Here is a 19,575-nt window from a genome sequence, read left to right on the forward strand (position 1 = left end):
CGGTATTGGCGGCATATAACCCAAATCGGAACATCCCTAATTTAAATATTTCCACTTTCCGCATGACTCAAAATCAAATTGGTAGAATGCAGTGTAACACAGAGATGAGGATGCTGAGGTTCTCATTGGGAGCGACCAGGATGGATAGGATCAGGAAGGAGTACATGAGAGGGACATTACATGTTAGAGGCCTTGGAGATAAAGTCAGAGAGGCCAGACTGATCATTCCCAATCCTTCGGTGAAACATCAACACAAAATTTGGATTTGTCGATCTCAACTGAAGCTCACTACCCTCACCTTTCCCTTTTCCTCTTGGTACTCAATGGTAGTATCATCCGTGTAATTAGTCTGTTTTGATTCCCAGATGATACTTCGAAGTAAGCCATCTCTTTTACCATCGATCTTCCACGTTCGAAGCAAAATAACATTCATGCTCTCTGAGACAATACTGGAATGAGGCCAGATGTTAAAGACCACTGTCAGAGACCTTCCTCAACCTGATACGACCGCTCTACATGAGCTGACACAAATCAGATAGGCTATTGGAAAACAGTCCCCGCTACCCTGGGAACAGACATTTTACTCCTGCAGTAGATCATCAAATATCACCAATCTCCAGTTGCCTTGACATTAAAACTAAACGCTGCTGCTAAATAATTCAGACTGTGGCAGGATCTAAAGGGGGCATTAGGCATCGATGGAGTACGATAGAAGCAATCAATGGAGTGGGACTGTACCGTAGTCCACAAAGCAAGCTCTATTGCTGATGTCTTTGGAGTCATTTAAGTTTAAAACTGCATTTTTATTTATATGCTTTCATTCATTCATTTTCTACCGCTTATTCTCACGAGGGTCCACAGGAGTGCTGGAGCCTATCACAGCTGTCTTCGGGCGAGAGGCGGAGTACACCCTGAACTGGTGGCCAGCCAATCACAGGGCACATATAGATATAACAACCATTCACACTCACATTCATACCTGAGGGTGCTTTTTTGCAGCTGTGCTGTAATAAGACCCGCTTACTTGCAGGTATACAGGGACTGCAAATAAGCCTGAACGTCTGTATTAGGTATTGTTGCCAGATAAGATTCCCTTATTCTCTATTCGAAACCCACTTAGAGTCCTCAGGGGGAGGATTTCTACAATATAGACAAACAACCATTCACACTCACATTCATACCTATGGATAATTTGGAGTCGCCAATTAACCTAGCATGTTTTTGGAATGTGGGAGGAAACCGGAGTACCCGGAGAAAACCCACGCATGCACGGGGAGAACATGCAAACTCCACACAGAGATGGCCGAGGGTGGGATTGAACTCAGCTCTACTAGCTGTGAGGTCTGCGTGCTAACCACTCTACCACCGTGCAGCCTATGTATATGCTTATACTATATTTTGTTATGATATAATTAGTTTTTGTTGCAATCTTCCTTTCTGAGCATATAAAATAATTGTTATAATATTATTAAATATTATAATATTTATTTATAAAATATTTTTATAATATTATTAAATATTATAATGATTATTTTATTTTAATATTAATATTAGATTATATATTATCTAATATTTTAATAATAAATATTAAATTAATTATTTATATGTTTTTATATGCTTATATGATTAGTTTTTGTTGCAATCTTCCTTTCTGAGCATATAAAATAATTTTTATAATATTATTAAATATTATAATAATTATTTATAAATTATTTATAATTATTTATGAAATATCTTTTATAATATTATTAAATATTATAATGATTATTTTATTTTAATATTAATATCAAATTATATATTATCTAACATTTTAATAATAAATATTAAATTAATTATTTATATGTTTTGGTAAGAAAGACAGAAAGCAGAACTGTTCGTAGCAGATATGAGGATGTTGAGGTTCTCATTGGGAGTGACCAGGATGGATAGGATCAGAAAGGAATACATCAGAGGGACATTACATGTTAGAGGCCTTGGAGATAATGTCCTTTAGGCCAGACTGAGATGGTTGGGACATGTCCAGAGGCGAGATAGTGAATATATTGGTAGAAGGATAAGAGATGTAGAGGAAGACCAGAGAGGAGGTTTATGGATGTAGTGAAGGAGGACATGAGGGTAGTTTGGGTTGTATGGAGGAGATTGATTTGCTGTGGCGACCCCTGAAAGGAACAGCCCAAAGATAAAGAAGAAGTTTTGGTAAGAAATCAATAAAAGCAACAAAAAACATCAAAGGAGCCATTTTGGGAGCTGAAAGTGCCTGTTTTTTTTTTTTTGGGAGCCGAGCCAAAAGAACCGACTCCCACCATCCTCTGCCTACTCGTGACTGCAGAGGCAAGTGGGGCCTTTAAAAACTTTATTGACATGTAACATTATCTAAACGTCTGCTGACATTGCGTTCAAATAGAAACTAATGAGGAGTGAAGCCGGGTCATTTTCTGCTGCTCGTGACAATTCAAAACACATGTGTGTTTGCTTGTGTATACATCAGGTGTCTCAAACATGCGGCCCATGGGCCAAATGTGGCCCGCTTGGACACTAGTTTGAGGCCCCCGCCTTGATATGAAAGTTTAATGTTTAGTGCGGCCCGCGCAAGTTTGATATGGATGCTGTATGGTATCATGTACCCAGAAAAAATTATTACGTTTGATTAATGTTCATGTTAAAGGTTAAATAACTGTTAATAGTTATCCTCCCTATGTGTGTGGAAGTGGTAAGTTTTTTTAGCTATTTAAGTTTAAAGGAAATAACTTGAAGGCTACCGTTTAGGTCGCTAGCTCTCTAGTTTGCGAGTTAGCATGTGTCTCAAGACCCTGCAGTTGCGCAATATGCTGTAAATAAAAAGAGTATAAATGTGACTATAGTCGTGTTTTGTCATGTCTACAGGGCTCTAATAATGCTTTGTTCATTTTAATCTGAAAAAAATAATTTGTCCACCCACCAACTATATGTGGTTTCTTAAGTTTTTATTATTTGCCGTTTTATTGTTATTATTATATTTATTTATTTATTACGGATTGATTTATTTTCTTTATTCTTGATTTGTTTATTTATTTTTCATTTTATTTTGTGTAGAAAAATAAAAAGTAAGATATTTGAGAACAGTGGAATGTTTTATCAGAGATTTTATTGTAGAAAATTGGAACCAAAGCGAAGTTTTTTTTTTATTTTTTGTTTTTAATAAATGCGTTTTTTTTTTTTTTTTTTGGAAAACCTGATGCGGCCCAGTCTCACCCAGACCCGACCGAGCTCCAGTGGCCCCCAAGTAAATTGAGTTTGAGACCCCTGGTATACATGCTTGTCACTCTCGATTGATTGGCGGCATTAGCACAATTAAATATGTGAGCATATTTTATAATAATATGCATGCAAATTTAATTGCATGTTGAAGAAAGTTAGAGTTTTCTGGAGTTAACGACTTCTGACCGAGTGAGTAAAGTTAAGCAGGAAATTGAGATCATATCGGTAAACACATATACAATACTTGTAGTGACTCACAATGCAAACACTTGGACACCGACATACACACACACACATTGGCAGATCCTGAAGGGCATTTGTGTGTGTGTGTGTGGTGGTATAAGCCCATCTATCAGCTTGCTGTCTGGCAAGACTCTCCATTAGGCCTTGGACCTGAGTGATGGCTGCATTGGTTGTCTTGCACACACACACACACATACACAGTAGTAGAAGATTGATTCCCGTGCAAGGCATCAGGTGTCATAGTGATGCTGCACAAACACACACATAGTCCCATAGCTTCACATATAGCAGCTGAAGTGCTGGTGACTTCATTAGATAATATGTATGGTATCATTAGAAGGTAGGAGGTCACCTTTAGTGTCTTGGGAATCAAACATAAAATTTAGGTTTCATTCTTTCCTATTCCTTGTCTCTCATTTCTCCTATGCTGAAAATAATCCATGAACTCATCTCCTTGCATTCCTTGATCTAATTAAGCAAGACACCTGATCCTTCACCTTTCAAATGATGCTTCTCACGGGCAACTCCATCAGAATCCCCCCCCCCTGCATCTTTTCCACTGGCTGCCACTTTCTCACCCCCCTCCTGTTCCTGTCTTTTCTTCACCCTCATTCTGGCTACCCACCCGCCATCCATTCATCTTACACGCCGCAATCCTCCCTCTCACCTTGCCCCCCCCCCCCCTTGACTCCACTTCTCATCGCTCCTCTCCTCAGCTCCTTATTGCTCTATCAATCTTCTTGACAGAAGATCAATATCAGCACAGCGGCCGCTTTTCTTCCTCTCTGTCTCCGCCCGAGCTCTTCTCACTTCCAGGCCCCATCTCATCCGTTCCAGGAGAATGTAGCGTTCCATTAGCTTAGCGTCTGCTCTTTAACACTTCTATCGCTGCTTTACTGTCTCAGAGGGGTTTCAGTATTTAGTTGCTATTGTTTTTTTTTTGTATTTCATATGTATATGCACCAAACATGTAAAGTATGCATGATATATTACAGTAGTGGTATCCAAAGTGTAGTGGGTAATTTACGGCCTGCAGTAGTAGTCGTTTTTGATTCATCATATTCCCAAAAAAATCAGAAGCAATACTAAATATAAACATATCATCTTTAAATGTGTCTTCCAAATGCCTTATAGAATCGTGTAACTGTTTAAAACTTAATTCATTCATAATTAAATCATTTGTGGTTGACTAGTCAAAAAATATTCAAAGGCAACTCCTAAGTAGTATTCTGGTCACTAGGAATCAGTTATATTACATTAATAATACAGTAACTTAGAGTACATGACTTGTGTGTGAAGTGAAACAAAGTTCTCCTCCCATTCTGTGTGGAAGTGGTACGTTTTGGCGTCTTATTTTGTCCTCTGTGCCCCCTCTGTTTGAACTTTTCTTAAAGAAGAAATGCAATGGAGGCTAACTAGTTAGTTCGGTAGCTTGCCTTATGCTATCAGTGGCAAACATCGCTTATGTCCGCTTATGAGAAGGCCATAAACATGTTTTGTATGTTATGAAAACATTAAATTTATTTATTTGCTCCTACTTTGCAGTAGGGTAGACAAATTATTTTGTTCAGATTAAAATGAACAAAGCATTATTAGAGCCCTGTAGACATGACAAAACACGACTATAGTCACATTTATACTCTTTTTATTTACAACATATTGCGCAACTGCAGGGTCTTGAGACACATGCTAACTCGCAAACTAGAGAGCTAGCGACCTAAACGGTAGCCTTCAAGTTATTTCCTTTAAACTTAAATTGCCAAAAACTTACCACTTCCACACGGATAGGGAGGATAACTATTAACAGTTATTTAACCTTTAACATGAACATGAATCAAACGTAATAATTTTTTCTGGGTACATGATACCATACAGCATCCATATCAAACTTGCGCGGGGCCGCACTAACATTAAACTTTCATATCAAGGCGGGGGCCTCAAACTAGTGTCCTGCGGGCCACATTTGGCCCGCGGGCCGTGTGTTTGAGACCCCTGGTTTAGATCTTCTGCCCTCCTTCAAGTTATTTCCTTTAAACTTAAAAAAGCCAAAAACAGTTATTTAACCTTTAACATGAACATTAATCAAATTATTACGTTTGATTAATGTTCATGTTAAAGGTTAAATAACTGTTAATAGTTATCCTCCCTATCCGTGTGGAAGTGGTAAGTTTTTTGGCTATTTAAGTTTAAAGGAAATAACTTGAAGGCTACCGTTTAGGTCGCTAGCTCTCTAGTTTGCGAGTTAGCATGTGTCTCAAGACCCTGCAGTTGCGCAATATGTTGTAAATAAAAAGAGTATAAATGTGACTATAGTCGTGTTTTGTCATGTCTACAGGGCTCTAATAATGCTTTGTTCATTTTAATCTGAAAAAAATAATTTGTCTAAGTTATATTTTGATTGATGTAAGAAATGCACTGTAATGTTTCATATATTTGCCCAAATAAAATAAAAATAAAAAAAAAACAACAACATATAACCGCTGTGATATTTTTTCATGTTAAAGGTTAAATAACTGTTAATAGTTATCCTCCCTATCTGTGTGGAAGTGGTAAGTGATATTTTTTCCACACTAATGAACAGTCATGTTTTTGAAATTACACAGCATTTGGCAGACGATACAAGCCAACATTACATCATTACCTTCTTTTAATTTGCGTTTTTATCCAAACAAAACTCAAATCTCACTTCCTTATATCGCAGTTCTCCACAACAGTAAAGATAATTGTGAATCGGTACAAGTACCTTCATAAGAGGACCTCACTGATGGCGTCGAGTGTCCCAAACATCATGTGACGCCCACACTAAGACTTGAGTCCCAGACAGTCTTTCCAATTACTCACACACATTAGTAGGCAGCGAGCGGCGGCTAATTTGACAAGAGGAGATGATGTCCATTCATTCGGTGGCCCAGAGTAAATATTTCCCCAAGCTCAGTTTAAATAGAAAAACAATATTTGAACAGCTGAAAGCAAAGACATAAGAGCGAGAAAAAGGGAAGGCAGTGCGGATGAAAGGAAAGATCTCAATCCTTTATGAATACATGTAATACATATTTATAAAGTAGCTTTGTCCTGAAGGGTAAACCGGGGGCCCGGGTGCACGGGACAGGAATGTTATCTGACACAACACCCTTTTGGAGTAAAGATAACTATTGTTTGTGTTGGAGTATTGTAGTTGTTTGGACTGTGCGGTACAGTAGAACCTTGGTTAGCGTTATTAATTCATTCCAGAAGGTCAGACATTTTGTCCGTGAGAAATAATGTAAATCCAATGAAACCGTTTTTCTGTACTGCTTAACCTCATGGGGGTCAGGGGGCATGCTGGAGAGGCGGGGTACACACTGGACTGGTGGCCAGCCAATCACAGGGCACATATAGACAAACAACCATTCACACTCACATTCATACCTATGGACAATTTGGAGTCGCTAATTAACCTAGCATGTTTTTGGAATGTGGGAGGAAACCGGAGTACCCGGAGAAAACCCACGCATGCACGGGAAGAACATGCAAACTCCACACAGAGATGGCCGAGGGTGAAATTGAACGCTGGTCTCCTAGCTGTGAGGTCTACGTGCTAACCACTCTACCACCGTGCAGTCCAGCATGAGTCTTATTTATGTCTTAAATGGTTTGCATAGTGTTATTGTTACGTTACGTTTTGGCATCGAGCATCGATGGGAACCGATTCTGAAGTTCAGATTTTCACGGAATCGTTCCTTTTTTTTAAACGTCCGGTGCCTATGTTCGTTGATAGACAAACAACCATTCACACTCACATTCATACCTATGGACAATTTGGAGTCGCTAATTAACCTAGCATGTTTTTGGAATGTGGGAGGAAACCGGAGTACCCGGAGAAAACCCACGCATGCACGGGAAGAACATGCAAACTCCACACAGAGATGGCCGAGGGTGGGGAAAGAAAATAAGAAGCCAAAACGTTACCACTTCCACACAACATAGGAGGAGAACTCATTCATTCATTCATTCAGTGTCTACCGCTTATCCTCACGAGGGTCGCGGGGGGTGCTGGAGCCTATCCCAGCTGTCTTCGGGCGAGAGGCGGGGTACACCCTGGACTGGTGGCCAGCCAATCACAGGGCACATATAGACAAACAACCATTCACACTCACATTCATACCTATGGACAATTTGGAGTCGCTAATTAACCTAGCATGTTTTTGGAATGTGGGAGGAAACGCGGGAGAACATGGGAGAACATGCAAACTCCACACAGAGGTGGCCGAGGGTGGAATTGAACTCGGGTCTACTACTAGCTGTGAGGTCTGCGCGCTAACCACTCGACCGCTGTGCAACCACATCCCAAATTAATAATTAATATTAGTGTTTTTTCCCGATAACTTGTGCAAACAGCCATTTTTGTAGTCTTAGTTGATGAGTGATCAGCATCATTAGTTAGCTGGAGGGTATCGGAATCCTTTGACTCTCCTCACAATGAGAGTCAGCTGCAAGTATTGTGCATGCTGTTCTATTGTTTTTCATATCGATGAATGGCTTCCATTGTGTATTAGCATTAGCACTCCTGTCCTGTTTCACTGAGCGAGAGAGACAACCGGCAAATGGAAGTCGGGGGAACATAATTATATAAATACACTTGCAAACACAACTTGCATGGAGATTGACAGAAACTAAACACTCAAAGTCTGGAGATCTCTTACACACACACACACACACACACACACACACACTCACACAGAGCCGTTAATCTTGATGAAAGACAGGTGTCAGTGTTCGAGTCAGCAGTGAAGAAGCAAACAGTGGAAGGTGTCAAAGAAGTGACGCGTGGCTGATGAGTGCACGAAAAAACCCCTTCACTTATCAGTCAGTGACCCACTCACACTCGCATACCGCTGACCTGCAACATAAAATCCGGTACACCGAGCAAGGATAATTGAGTTGTGCGGTCGTATTCAAGTGTGTATAAATCAACAGAGCAAATATTTATAGATTTTATAAAAATGTCTATATACATGTTTTTCTTACATTGAACGGCAACAATGGTGTGGTTCCATTCTCCATTCTCCACAGCCAGGATGTCTTCTTACATGAACAATGAACTTTGCCTACAGTCATGGCAGCTCAAGGAGAACAAAAGCAAAAAGGAAGTTTCAAGCCCACTCACCTTAAAAAGCAAAGTACATGGGAGTGTTGAGTGGGTGACACAAAGAGAGAGAGAGAGAGGCAGCAAAGGATGTGGGTAGGAGTGGAGGATGAAAGGAGTGGGTTGGGATGATGATTGATGGTCTACATAGAGGTGGAGGTTTTGCCTGGAGCAGATGAATGGATGGATGGATGGATGGATGGTTGGACAGACGGGTAGATTATGCTATTAATATTGTTGGGGAAAGTAAGCACAAAATAAGTAAGCATTGGTACTAGAAAAATGGCGGCTGTTATATTGTGGTGCCTCAGCAAGGTAGCATTATCTTCCAATAGTGCCTTGATATCACCCTGTAGAACAGGGGTCTCAAACTCAATTTACTTGGGGGCCACTGGAGCTAGGGTCTGGGTGAGACATCAGGTTTTCCAAAAAAAAAAAAAAAAAACAGAAAAACAAAACGCATTTATTAAAAACAGAAAAATATACAAATTTTTTCAGTGCTTTGGTTCCCATTTTCTACAATAAAAGCTCTGATAAAACATTCCACTCTTCTCAAATATCTTAATTTTTATTTTTCTGCACAAAATAAGATGAAAAATAAACAAATCAAGAATAAAGAAAATCAATCAGTAATAAATAAATATAATAATAATAATAATAAAACGGCAAATAATAATAACTTAAGAAACCACATATAGTTGGTGGGTAGACAAATTATTTTTTTCAGATTAAAATGAACAAAGCATTATTAGAGCCCTGTAGACATGACAAAACACGACTATAGTCACATTTATACTCTTTTTATTTACAACATATTGCGCAACTGCAGGGTCTTGAGACACATGCTAACTCGCAAACTAGAGAGCTAGCGACCGTAAACGGTAGCCTTCAAGTTATTTCCTTTCAACTTAAATAGCCAAAAACTTACCACTTCCACACGGATACGGAGGATAACTATTAACAGTTATTTAACCTTTAACATGAACATGAATCAAACGTAATAATTTTTTTCTGGGTACATGATACCATACAGCATCCATATCAAGTATCAGCATCCAGTCCAGGGTGTACCCCGCCTCTCGCCCGAAGACAGCCGGGATAGGCTCCAGCACCCCCCGCGACCCTCGTGAGGAAAAAGCGGTAGAAAATGAATGAATGAATGTTTGTAAAGCTATGTCATAAAGTTGAAAAAAAGATGGCCGATTAAAACCACAACAACATTGTGAGAGCCAAGCCACCTCTTGAGCGTCAGGTCTGATTTATCGAGTATGGACGTTGCTTGGGAAAGAGATGAAGATGACTATTGGCGCTTCTGAAGACATGAAATCACCAGCCAAAATGGAAATAGTGAGACAGATGAGTAAAGATGAAAACGATCTTTTAGCTGTGCTCTACAGGATTTATGTTTGGACCTTCCCAATACATATATCTACTGAGACACTGCTGATCAGAGGAATACTCAGTACAGTGTTATGCTAGCTGAGCAGATGTTGGCCTTAAGTTTTTATGAGGGATGGAATTCACATTACCATTTATTATTTTACTGTGTCTAAAGTTTAACCAAAGAATGCAAACTTAAGAGGGCACAGGAAATATGTCATAGATCAAAAATGCCATTAACTGACAAAGGGGAATGTGATTATTTGAGTTATATCGTGTAACTTTACTGAAGGCAAACTCACACTAGAACATTCGTATTTGAGCTGTGATCCATTGTTTGCTTATTATCATGCAATTCTGGTGATAATTTTAAAGTGGAGTTGTCATAAAGTTGAAATATTAAAATCAAAATACTAGTAATATGAGAAAGAAACCTAACAAAGTTAAGTTGTAATGCTGTGGGAATAAAGTCAGAATATTATGACAAGAAAATTTTAAATTAAAAATTGGGCAATTAAAAATATAAAGTAAATAAAGTCAAAATATTAAGAGAAAAAGTCTTATTTTAAGAAAAGTTTTTAGAATAAACTTATATTATGAGGTAAAACAACACTGGTCTATAAGTAAAATGCGTCCAGAAAAAAACTAGTGACATTTGTCTTGGTTTAGGTCAGAAATTCAGTTTCCAAGATACAGTATTCTATCAAAATGGGAAATTTATGCAAAACAAAGAAAAAAAACAGTAGTTTATCAAAACATGCAGCCTGTTTACAAGCAACCAATTCTATCTGAAAAGCTATCAGCCTCTCACATTCCGATACATTCATTTTACTGTCTACAGTTTGGACATAACATTTTTTGTTTATATTTGCAGAAATCTCTCTTGGAAGTGGACAAAATGCAGATAAATTTTGGTCGCAAAAATTGATTTTTTTCTTGGAAACTACAAGGCAGATAATTATAAGCAGCTGGTGGCAAACAAAAGTTAATTAAAAAAAAATAATAATAAATAAAATAAAATAAATTAAAAATTAAAAATTAAAAATTAAAAATTAAAAATTAAAAATTAAAAATTAAAAATTAAAAATTAAAAATTAAAAATTAAAAATTAAAAATTAAAAATTAAAAATTAAATAATGAAAAATGAAAAATGAAAAATGAAAAATGAAAAATGAAAAATAAAAATAATATAAAAAAAAAAAAATTAAAAAAGATAAAAAATAATAAAAAAAATAAAACATAAAAAATAAAAAATAAAAACAAACTCCACACAGAGATGGCCGAGGGTGGAATTGAAGTCTGGTCTCCTAGCTGTGAGGTCTGCGCGCTAACCAGTTTTTGTTGCAATCTTCCTTTCTGAGCATATAAAAATAATTACCAACACCCATTACCAACATTAAAATTGATATTATATTTTGGGTTTTTGTTGTCGATGCTCTTGCAGTAAAGAGATATACCTATATCCCAAAAGTAAAGGTACATTTTCCCCCCAGCACGTTTTGTACTATCTTGTCCAGATTCCAATTTTAATTCTTACGATTCCTCGTTTTAAGTGGGTTGTTCATTTTCTCGGCAGCCCTCCCTTAGTCTTAAGGCCTGACTGCCTCTGTAGCCTCCGGCCCCTCCAATGGAAAGCAGCTGGCCGATCATCTGATGGCAGCTTTCTGCAGTCCAAGAGAGGAAACTTCTTATTCGCTGTCATCCATCATCTTGCTCGGCTGGGGGAGCAGGCACTTTTGACACCCAGCGTCTGGCCTCTTTCAAACTTCTTCACATGGCACATTCATGGCTTCCACTCAAGCACACATGCTTGTATGTTAAAACGCATGCACAAAGGATGGGCTTTTTTTTGGCAAACACACACACACACACACACACACACACACACACACACACAAAAACATCTGCAAGTGTCTCTTGCTTGTCGTTGTGAGGACTTTATTCTAAGAGAAAGCAGGAAAAACCTTTATGAAAACCATGTTTTATGGTTGTCGACATAAGCGATAATACAGTTTTTTTTTTTTAGCCCAAGGCTGTTTGTTTTGCAAAATTTAAATGAGTGCATTTTCTTGTGAAATGATGCATGAAAAAATGGCTGACAAGTTGGTTGGTTTTTTAATCGATTTTGGCATAAACACGTGAACAAGACAGATGAAGTTAAAAAAAAATACATATTTGCTGCTGGTTTTGCTGTGATAATTTAATTTTGACAATTTATAGTGGAATTTACGTTGGTGAATTTATTACTTAGTTATCATTTAAAATGAAGTATTTAAAATACTATTCTGTTCAACGTCTATATGACAAAATTCTGTGAAAGTGTAATTAAAGTACTACCTGGTTTATTGTGGTTAAATTGGTTTCAGACCTGATCATGATAAATTAATTAAAGTAGGACACAGAGTGTAGGGGTGTTATTTCATATCTGGAGGGCTCTAATAATGTTAAAAACTGTGTTTAGATGGCCACAAACAGTTTTTTTATGGTCTAAAAATGAAAATATTAAATTCCACTATTATCCTTTTGTCGACCCAGTGAACCAATTAATAAATCATACTGTTTCATGGTTGAATCCCGCCTATTATTAGTTAAACATTTTTTAAAATAATTTAAAATATAATAAAAAAATAATAAAAATAAATTTTTAAATATTTCTTAAATGTATTCTATTCCTAGATTACACATTTTCAAGAAAATGTTTTTTTAATGTCTACTAAATTGGGTAACATGAGTGTGACACTGAGTGTAGGGGTGTTATTTCATTTCTGGAGGGCTCTAATAATGTTAAAAACTGTGTTTAGATGGCCACAAACAGGTTTTTTTATGGTCTAAAAATGAAAATATTAAATTCTACTACTATCCTTTTGTTGACCCAGTGAACCAATTAATAAATCATACTGTTTCAGGGTTGAATCCTGCTTATTATTAGTTTAAAAATATGCATTTTAAACATTTCTTAAAAGTATTTTATTCCTAGAGTACACATTTCCAAGAAATAAAATCTTTAATGTTTAACATGAGTGTGACACAGAGTGTAGGGGTGTTATTTCATATCTGGAGGGCTCTAATAATGTTAAAAACTGTGTTTAGATGGCCACGAGCAGGTTTTTTTATGGTCTAAAAATGAAAATATTAAATTCCACTTTTATCCTTTTGTTGACCCAGTGAACCAATTAATAAATCATACTGTTTCATGGTTGAATACTGCCTATTATTAGTTTAAAAATATGCATATTTAAACATTTCTTCAATGTATTTTATTCCTAGATTACACATTTTCAAGAACTACATTTTTTAATGTCTACTAAATTGGGTAACATGAGTGTGACACTGAGTGTAGGGGTGTTATTTCATATCTGGAGGGCTCTAATAATGTTAAAAACTGTGTTTAGATGGCCACAAACAGGTTTTTTTATGGTCTAAAAATGAAAATATTAACTTCCACTATTATCCTTTTGTTGACCCAGTGAACCAATTAATAAATCACACTGTTTCATGGTTGAATCCCGCCTATTATTAGTTTAAAAATATGCATATTTAAATATTTCTTAAATGTATTTTATTCCTAGAGTACACATTTTCAATAACTAAATTTTTTAATGTTTAACATGAGTGTGACACTGAGTGTAGGGGTGTTATTTCATATCTGGAGGGCTCTAATAATGTTAAACACTGTGTTTAGATGGCCACAAACAGGTTTTTTTATGGTCTAAAAATGAAAATATTAACTTCCACTATTATCCTTTTGTCGACCCAGTGAACCGCCGAAGAAGATATATGAAATACGGGAAGGTCCTCCGTTTTACGATCAACTTGTGGTGTTTTCTATTCTCAATGGAGTCCAAACCTGCAAAGAGAAAGTGATGGGAGGAGTGAGGCGTGTACATGACAGCTGAGGATCATTAATCATGTCAGACCTGAAAGCAGATCAGTGAAGACGAAGAAGAAGAAGAGGAGGAGGAGGAGGGGTTGGTGTTTGACATGCTAGGATGCACACGCACCCACAACGCTTCGCACATTCTTTTACACATCTCCGCACTTTTCAATTCAGTTACGCCTCTTGGGAAATAAGCATTTTTTTTTTCTCCCCAAACTATGCAACAAGAATTGAAGAAGCCTTGTGACTGACTGATGATCAGCCCACTGTGAGCCCCCGATGTCATCTGGGGTACACTCCAGCCCCCCCATTGACCACCAAGCAGCATAGAAAATAAATGTATTGAAGAAAAATGATTCCCTAAAAAAAAGGAGTGAATATCGGCACAAGTACTCTCGTCCTTCCATGTACGAGGCAGTGACACTAATAAGGGCTGCTGAGGGTTTGACTCCACGCGGCGGGCCGCCACCGCACAGCGGGGTCGTCTATTCACAGCCTGTCAGCCAGCCCGCTTGCAAGAGGCAGCCACAAAGGGCAGCAGAATGTGGAAGCGCACAAAAGGAGCTGACGGCAACACAGTGACTTCAAAATCTTAAGCATGCTGGCAAAAAAAAAGGCACACATGCAACACACACATACACACACACACACACAGGGAACACACACTTGTCATTCTCGCTTCCCGTTCCTCTGCCATCTTTGCAGAGGGGACAGCAGCTGGCCTGTCCAATTGTCAGTCACCCTGATGTGAGAATGTTCAACTATTTGCCAGACAGCGTGTCCTCCCACCATATCGCCCCAGCACACACACACACACACACACACACACACACACACACACACACACACACACACACACACACACACACACACAAATGCTTCACTTGACTGAAGCACTGTGTTCTATTTTCATTCATGTTTATTTATTTTCCATTTTTTAATGTTTTAATTCAGTTTAATTTCAGTTGAATCAAAACCTATATGAAGTTAAACTTCTATTATATGGGCTAATATTTTTCTTATTTAACTCCTCTGTGATTGGTCAGACTCCTAAACTACTTCCTGACTATTATAAAACAACACTTTCTACTTTAGTGAGTATAGGAGTTGATAATAAATGAATCAAGTCTTTGGAGAGCGAATTGAAAAGTGTTTAGGAGCTACTGGCAGCTCATTGGCTACTGGCTGGAGAACCCTTGCTTGCCCCGAGGAGGAGCACTCATTGTCGGACACACTTTGTCAGAAGCACCAGTGGTGCCGTGGAGCTCAGGAGAATCGAGACGCAAGGGTATTGCGGCCACTTCATCTGCCCAAGGAGGAGTACTCATTGTCGGACACACTTTGTCAGAAGCACCAGTGGTGCCGTGGGTTCTCAGGAGAATCGAGACGCAAGGGTGTTGCGTCCACTTCATCTGCCCAAGGAGGAGTACTCATTGTCGGACACACTTTGGCAGAAGCACCAGTGGTGCCATGGCGCTCAGGAGAATCGAGACGCAAGGGCGTTGCGGCCACTTCATCTGTCGGACACACTTTGTCAGTAGCACCAGTGGTGCTGTGGCGCTCAGGAGAATCGAGACGCAAGCGCATTGCGTCCACTTCATCTGCCCAAGGAGGAGTACTCATTGTCTGACACACTTTATCAGAAGCACCAATGGTGCCATGGCGCTCAGGAGAATCGAGACACAAGGGTGTTGCGGCCACTTCATCTGCCCAAGGAGGAGTACTCATTGTCTGACATACTTTGTCAGTAGCACCAGTGGTGCCGTGGGTTCTCAGGAGAATCGAGACGCAAGGGTGTTGCGGCCACTTCATCTGCCCAAGGAGGAGTACTCATTGTCGGACACACTTTGTCAGAAGCACCAGTGGCGCCGTGGCGCTCAGGAGAATCGAGACGCAAGCACGTTGCGTCCACTTCATCTGCCCAAGGAGGAGCACTCATTGTCGGACGCACTTTGTCAGAAGCACCAGTGGTGCCGTGGAGCTCAGGAGAATCGAGACGCAAAGTTGTTGCGGCCACTTCATCTGCCCAAGGAGGAGTACTCATTGTCGGACACACTTTGTCTGAAGCACCAGTGGTGCCATGGCGCTCAGGAGAATCGAGACGCAAGGGCGTTGCGGCCACTTCATCTGTCGGACACACTTTGTCAGTAGCACCAGTGGTGCCGTGGAGCTCAGGAGAATCGAGACGCAAGGGTGTTGCGGCCACTTCATCTGTCCAAGGAGGAGCACTCATTGTCGGACGCACTTTGTCAGTCGCACCAGTGGTGCCGTGGCGCTCATGTGAATCGAGACGCAAGGGCGTTGCGGCCACTTCATCTGCCCAAGGAGGAGTACTCATTGTCGGACACACTTTGTCACAAGCACCGCTAGTGCCGTGGAGCTCAGAAACCCAGTGCTTGGGGGGAGGGCAAGCGAACGTACCACGCCTACAGCCACAAAACCCAGCGGTTTGAGGGTTTCAGGGCTCACTTACAAATGCGCAAATCTCATTATCTGAAACTTTGGCATCGTTTAACACAAGAATACAACATTCTAAGTACTTTTATAGGCCAGAAAAGTGGAAAAAGTATAATAGGTCCCCTTTAAGGTACAAATCATGCCATCCCTGTGAAATGGATGGATTATACTTGGAAAAGAGAAGTGTTGACTGACACTGATTCAGACAGATTGTTCAATATTTGAGAAAAAACAGGCATTTTTAAGATTTACATCTTTGAGTTCAGCTCCATGAGAGATGGGGATAAAAACAAAAGTGTTGCTTTTATATTTTTGTTGCGTGTACGTAAAGACAGCGTGTTCAGTGTGGTTTCGGATAAAGCTAAAAACAACTACCGTGGAGGTCTAAAAGAGTGGCATAAAAACAGAAATAACAAAGACGGCGAACCCGGGCCAGAGAATGCACACAAACCCGCCTGGGTGGCAGAGCTGATTCAACAGTCAAGTGGAATCATTGCGGGATCATCTGTTTCCATTATGGCCGCCGACAAATCATCTACATTTCCCCTTTTTTCTCCTCTGCTGCCCACAAGCACATAAAGTGAGCGTTTCAGTGCTGATTTTGGCAAGCTGAGTCAATGAGATTCCCGGTGAGGTGCATTGTGGGTGGTCAAAAGGGTGTATGAACCAATGAACGTTGACGCAGACAAACACCAAATACTATTCTGTTTCACCGGGTTCAACCACCAAATTAGCAGAACGCCACATCTGCAGCTTTTTGCTCTTCAGCTGAATAAATGCTGGCGATGTAGAGCATAACTGGGATATCGGCGCTTCCCGAAACGGTTTCTGCTTGTGCTGCACATTTCAGTTTGTGTCTGCCATGATTGTGAGCTAATGCATCGGAGTACCCGTAAAACTCAATATTCCAGCAAAACATACGTAATGCTCAACTTAGCAATTGCAATATTATGAAGTCGATTTTACTTAATTCTCATTACAACAAGTTATAGTATAGTATGTTAAGTAACCTTACTTATGTCTTACCTAATACTAATACTCCAAATGGAATAAGAAAACACACATGCATTAGCGCCATCTGTGGAACAGAATCTAAACCCTTCTATACGCCATTCACAAGTCCACTTTTATTCAAAAAGAAAATACATATCTATATAAAACATGTGCCGAGCTTAATTATAAAATATTAGCAAGATTGAACTTTATCTTTTCCTGTTCCCGGGTGCGTTCTTTCGGCGAATGCTGAGATATGACGTAACACGCAGCTCCAGACGTTCTTCGATTTTAAAAAAAATGGAGGCGAGCAATCGGCACTGGACTGCTAAGGAAAGTTTGTTTTTTATTTAAACTAAATTCCAAGACTGGACGAAGGAAAAACTGGCAATACGGAGTTATTCCAACAAGTGAAAGAAAAAGTCCAGGAAGTCGGTATCACGTGATGTTGGTGTTTACGCTTTACTGCGCATGCCCCATTGACTATTCTGGTTGATTATAGCGGCGCATGTAGACATGTAGACATTTTTCCAGAAGTCAGAAATAATAATTATAAATATAATTATATATAAATATATAATAATATAATTAATATATGTAATATTATATATATAGTATAATTATAAATGAATAAATAATAATACTTCATCCGAAATAATGTAAATCCAATTAATCCATTCCAGAAAGCCCAAAATATGACCAATAAACATGTTTTTATAGTTCTAAAATGCAGAAAACAAATCAAAATGCACATAATACATACAAATGATGAAAGAAAGTGGAAACTGGACATTTAAAGGGGAACTTTTTTTGGTATTTTGCCTATCATTCACAATCTTGAAAATGTGAATTGTCTGTGCATTATAATGCCAGAAAACTCGTTAACATGAGCTAGCTAATAATGATATTATATAGCTAATACATATCTTTTCCTGTTCCCGAGTGCGTTCTTTCAGCGAATGCTCCAGAAATTCTTCCATTTAAAAAAATGGAGGCGAGCAATCGAGCAAAAAAAAGTTAGTTTTTGATTCAAATTAAATTCCAAGACCGGACGAAGGAAAAACTGGCAATACGGAGTTATTCCAACAAGTGAAAGAAAAAAATCGAGGAAGTCGGTATCACGTGATGTTGGTGTTTACGCTTTACTGCGCATGCCCCATTGACTATTCTGGTTGATTATAGCGACGCATGTAGACACGCCATTGGAATATTCCTTTCCATGGATACTATTGCTTTCGGAAAAACGTCATTCGGAAAGAGGAAAAACTCATGTAAACGTGGCTAGTGATGAACAAGACTATGTTGGATAGAATCCTTGATGAGAACATCTACCACAACACTGAAGATGGGTCTTCCTCCATGACAAAGGTATGGAATAAAGTTCTCTTGGACATTGTAACACACACACACACACACACACACACATAGATGCAGGCATTGCTGTAAGGTTGTTGTTGCTGTGAGCAATTACATCTCCTTATCTAGGTGAGGATAATAAGGTTACACAGAGAGCAAATTCTATCATGTCGGCATAATGAGATTTGGGCCTGTGTCTCGTGTCCCGGGGTCGAGGACAGGGACAGGAACACACACACACACACACACACACATGCTTACACACACAGACATGCACGCAGTTTCCTTATCTGCCCCACCTTGCATCTTTCGCTGACATTCAGGGGAAATTGCTTTGGGCTCACTGTGTGAACGACAGAGTACCCGACCGCCACCCCCGATCCTTCCTTTACACCACCCCCCCAGCCCCCCACACTTCTTGTACTTCAACAAACCCCCGTACCGCTCCTGACAGCCTGTTTGATTTATGACTCCAATTCCCCAGTGCCGCTACATTTACTATATGTATGTATTTCAGCACCCCTCCTCTCCCCTGCTCCCCTTACTGCATACACTCGCTCCTTCTTACTCCTCTCTCTGTGTTTTTTTTTTTTTTTTTTACCCTCCTTCTCCTTACACGATCTCTGTCTCGCTCTCTTACATATATTTCATAGCTCTAGTGATTGATTGTCCTGGCAGGACTGTCTGGTGTATTTTTGATCATTTTTTCATCGGCAGTACTCTTTCTAACACACAAACACACACACACACACACACATATATAGTGTGTCTCTCAGCAAGGGACTGGCATACAGGAACCACAAAGCGACACACTCGGATTGGACGCAGAGGGGACCATTACACATACTCACTGCTGAGAAACTATTATTCTTCCATTCTGGATGGAAACAGTGGGTGGATACTCCAA

This window comes from Doryrhamphus excisus, chromosome 4, assembly GCF_030265055.1.
Source record: "Doryrhamphus excisus isolate RoL2022-K1 chromosome 4, RoL_Dexc_1.0, whole genome shotgun sequence".
Taxonomy (NCBI): domain Eukaryota; kingdom Metazoa; phylum Chordata; class Actinopteri; order Syngnathiformes; family Syngnathidae; genus Doryrhamphus; species Doryrhamphus excisus.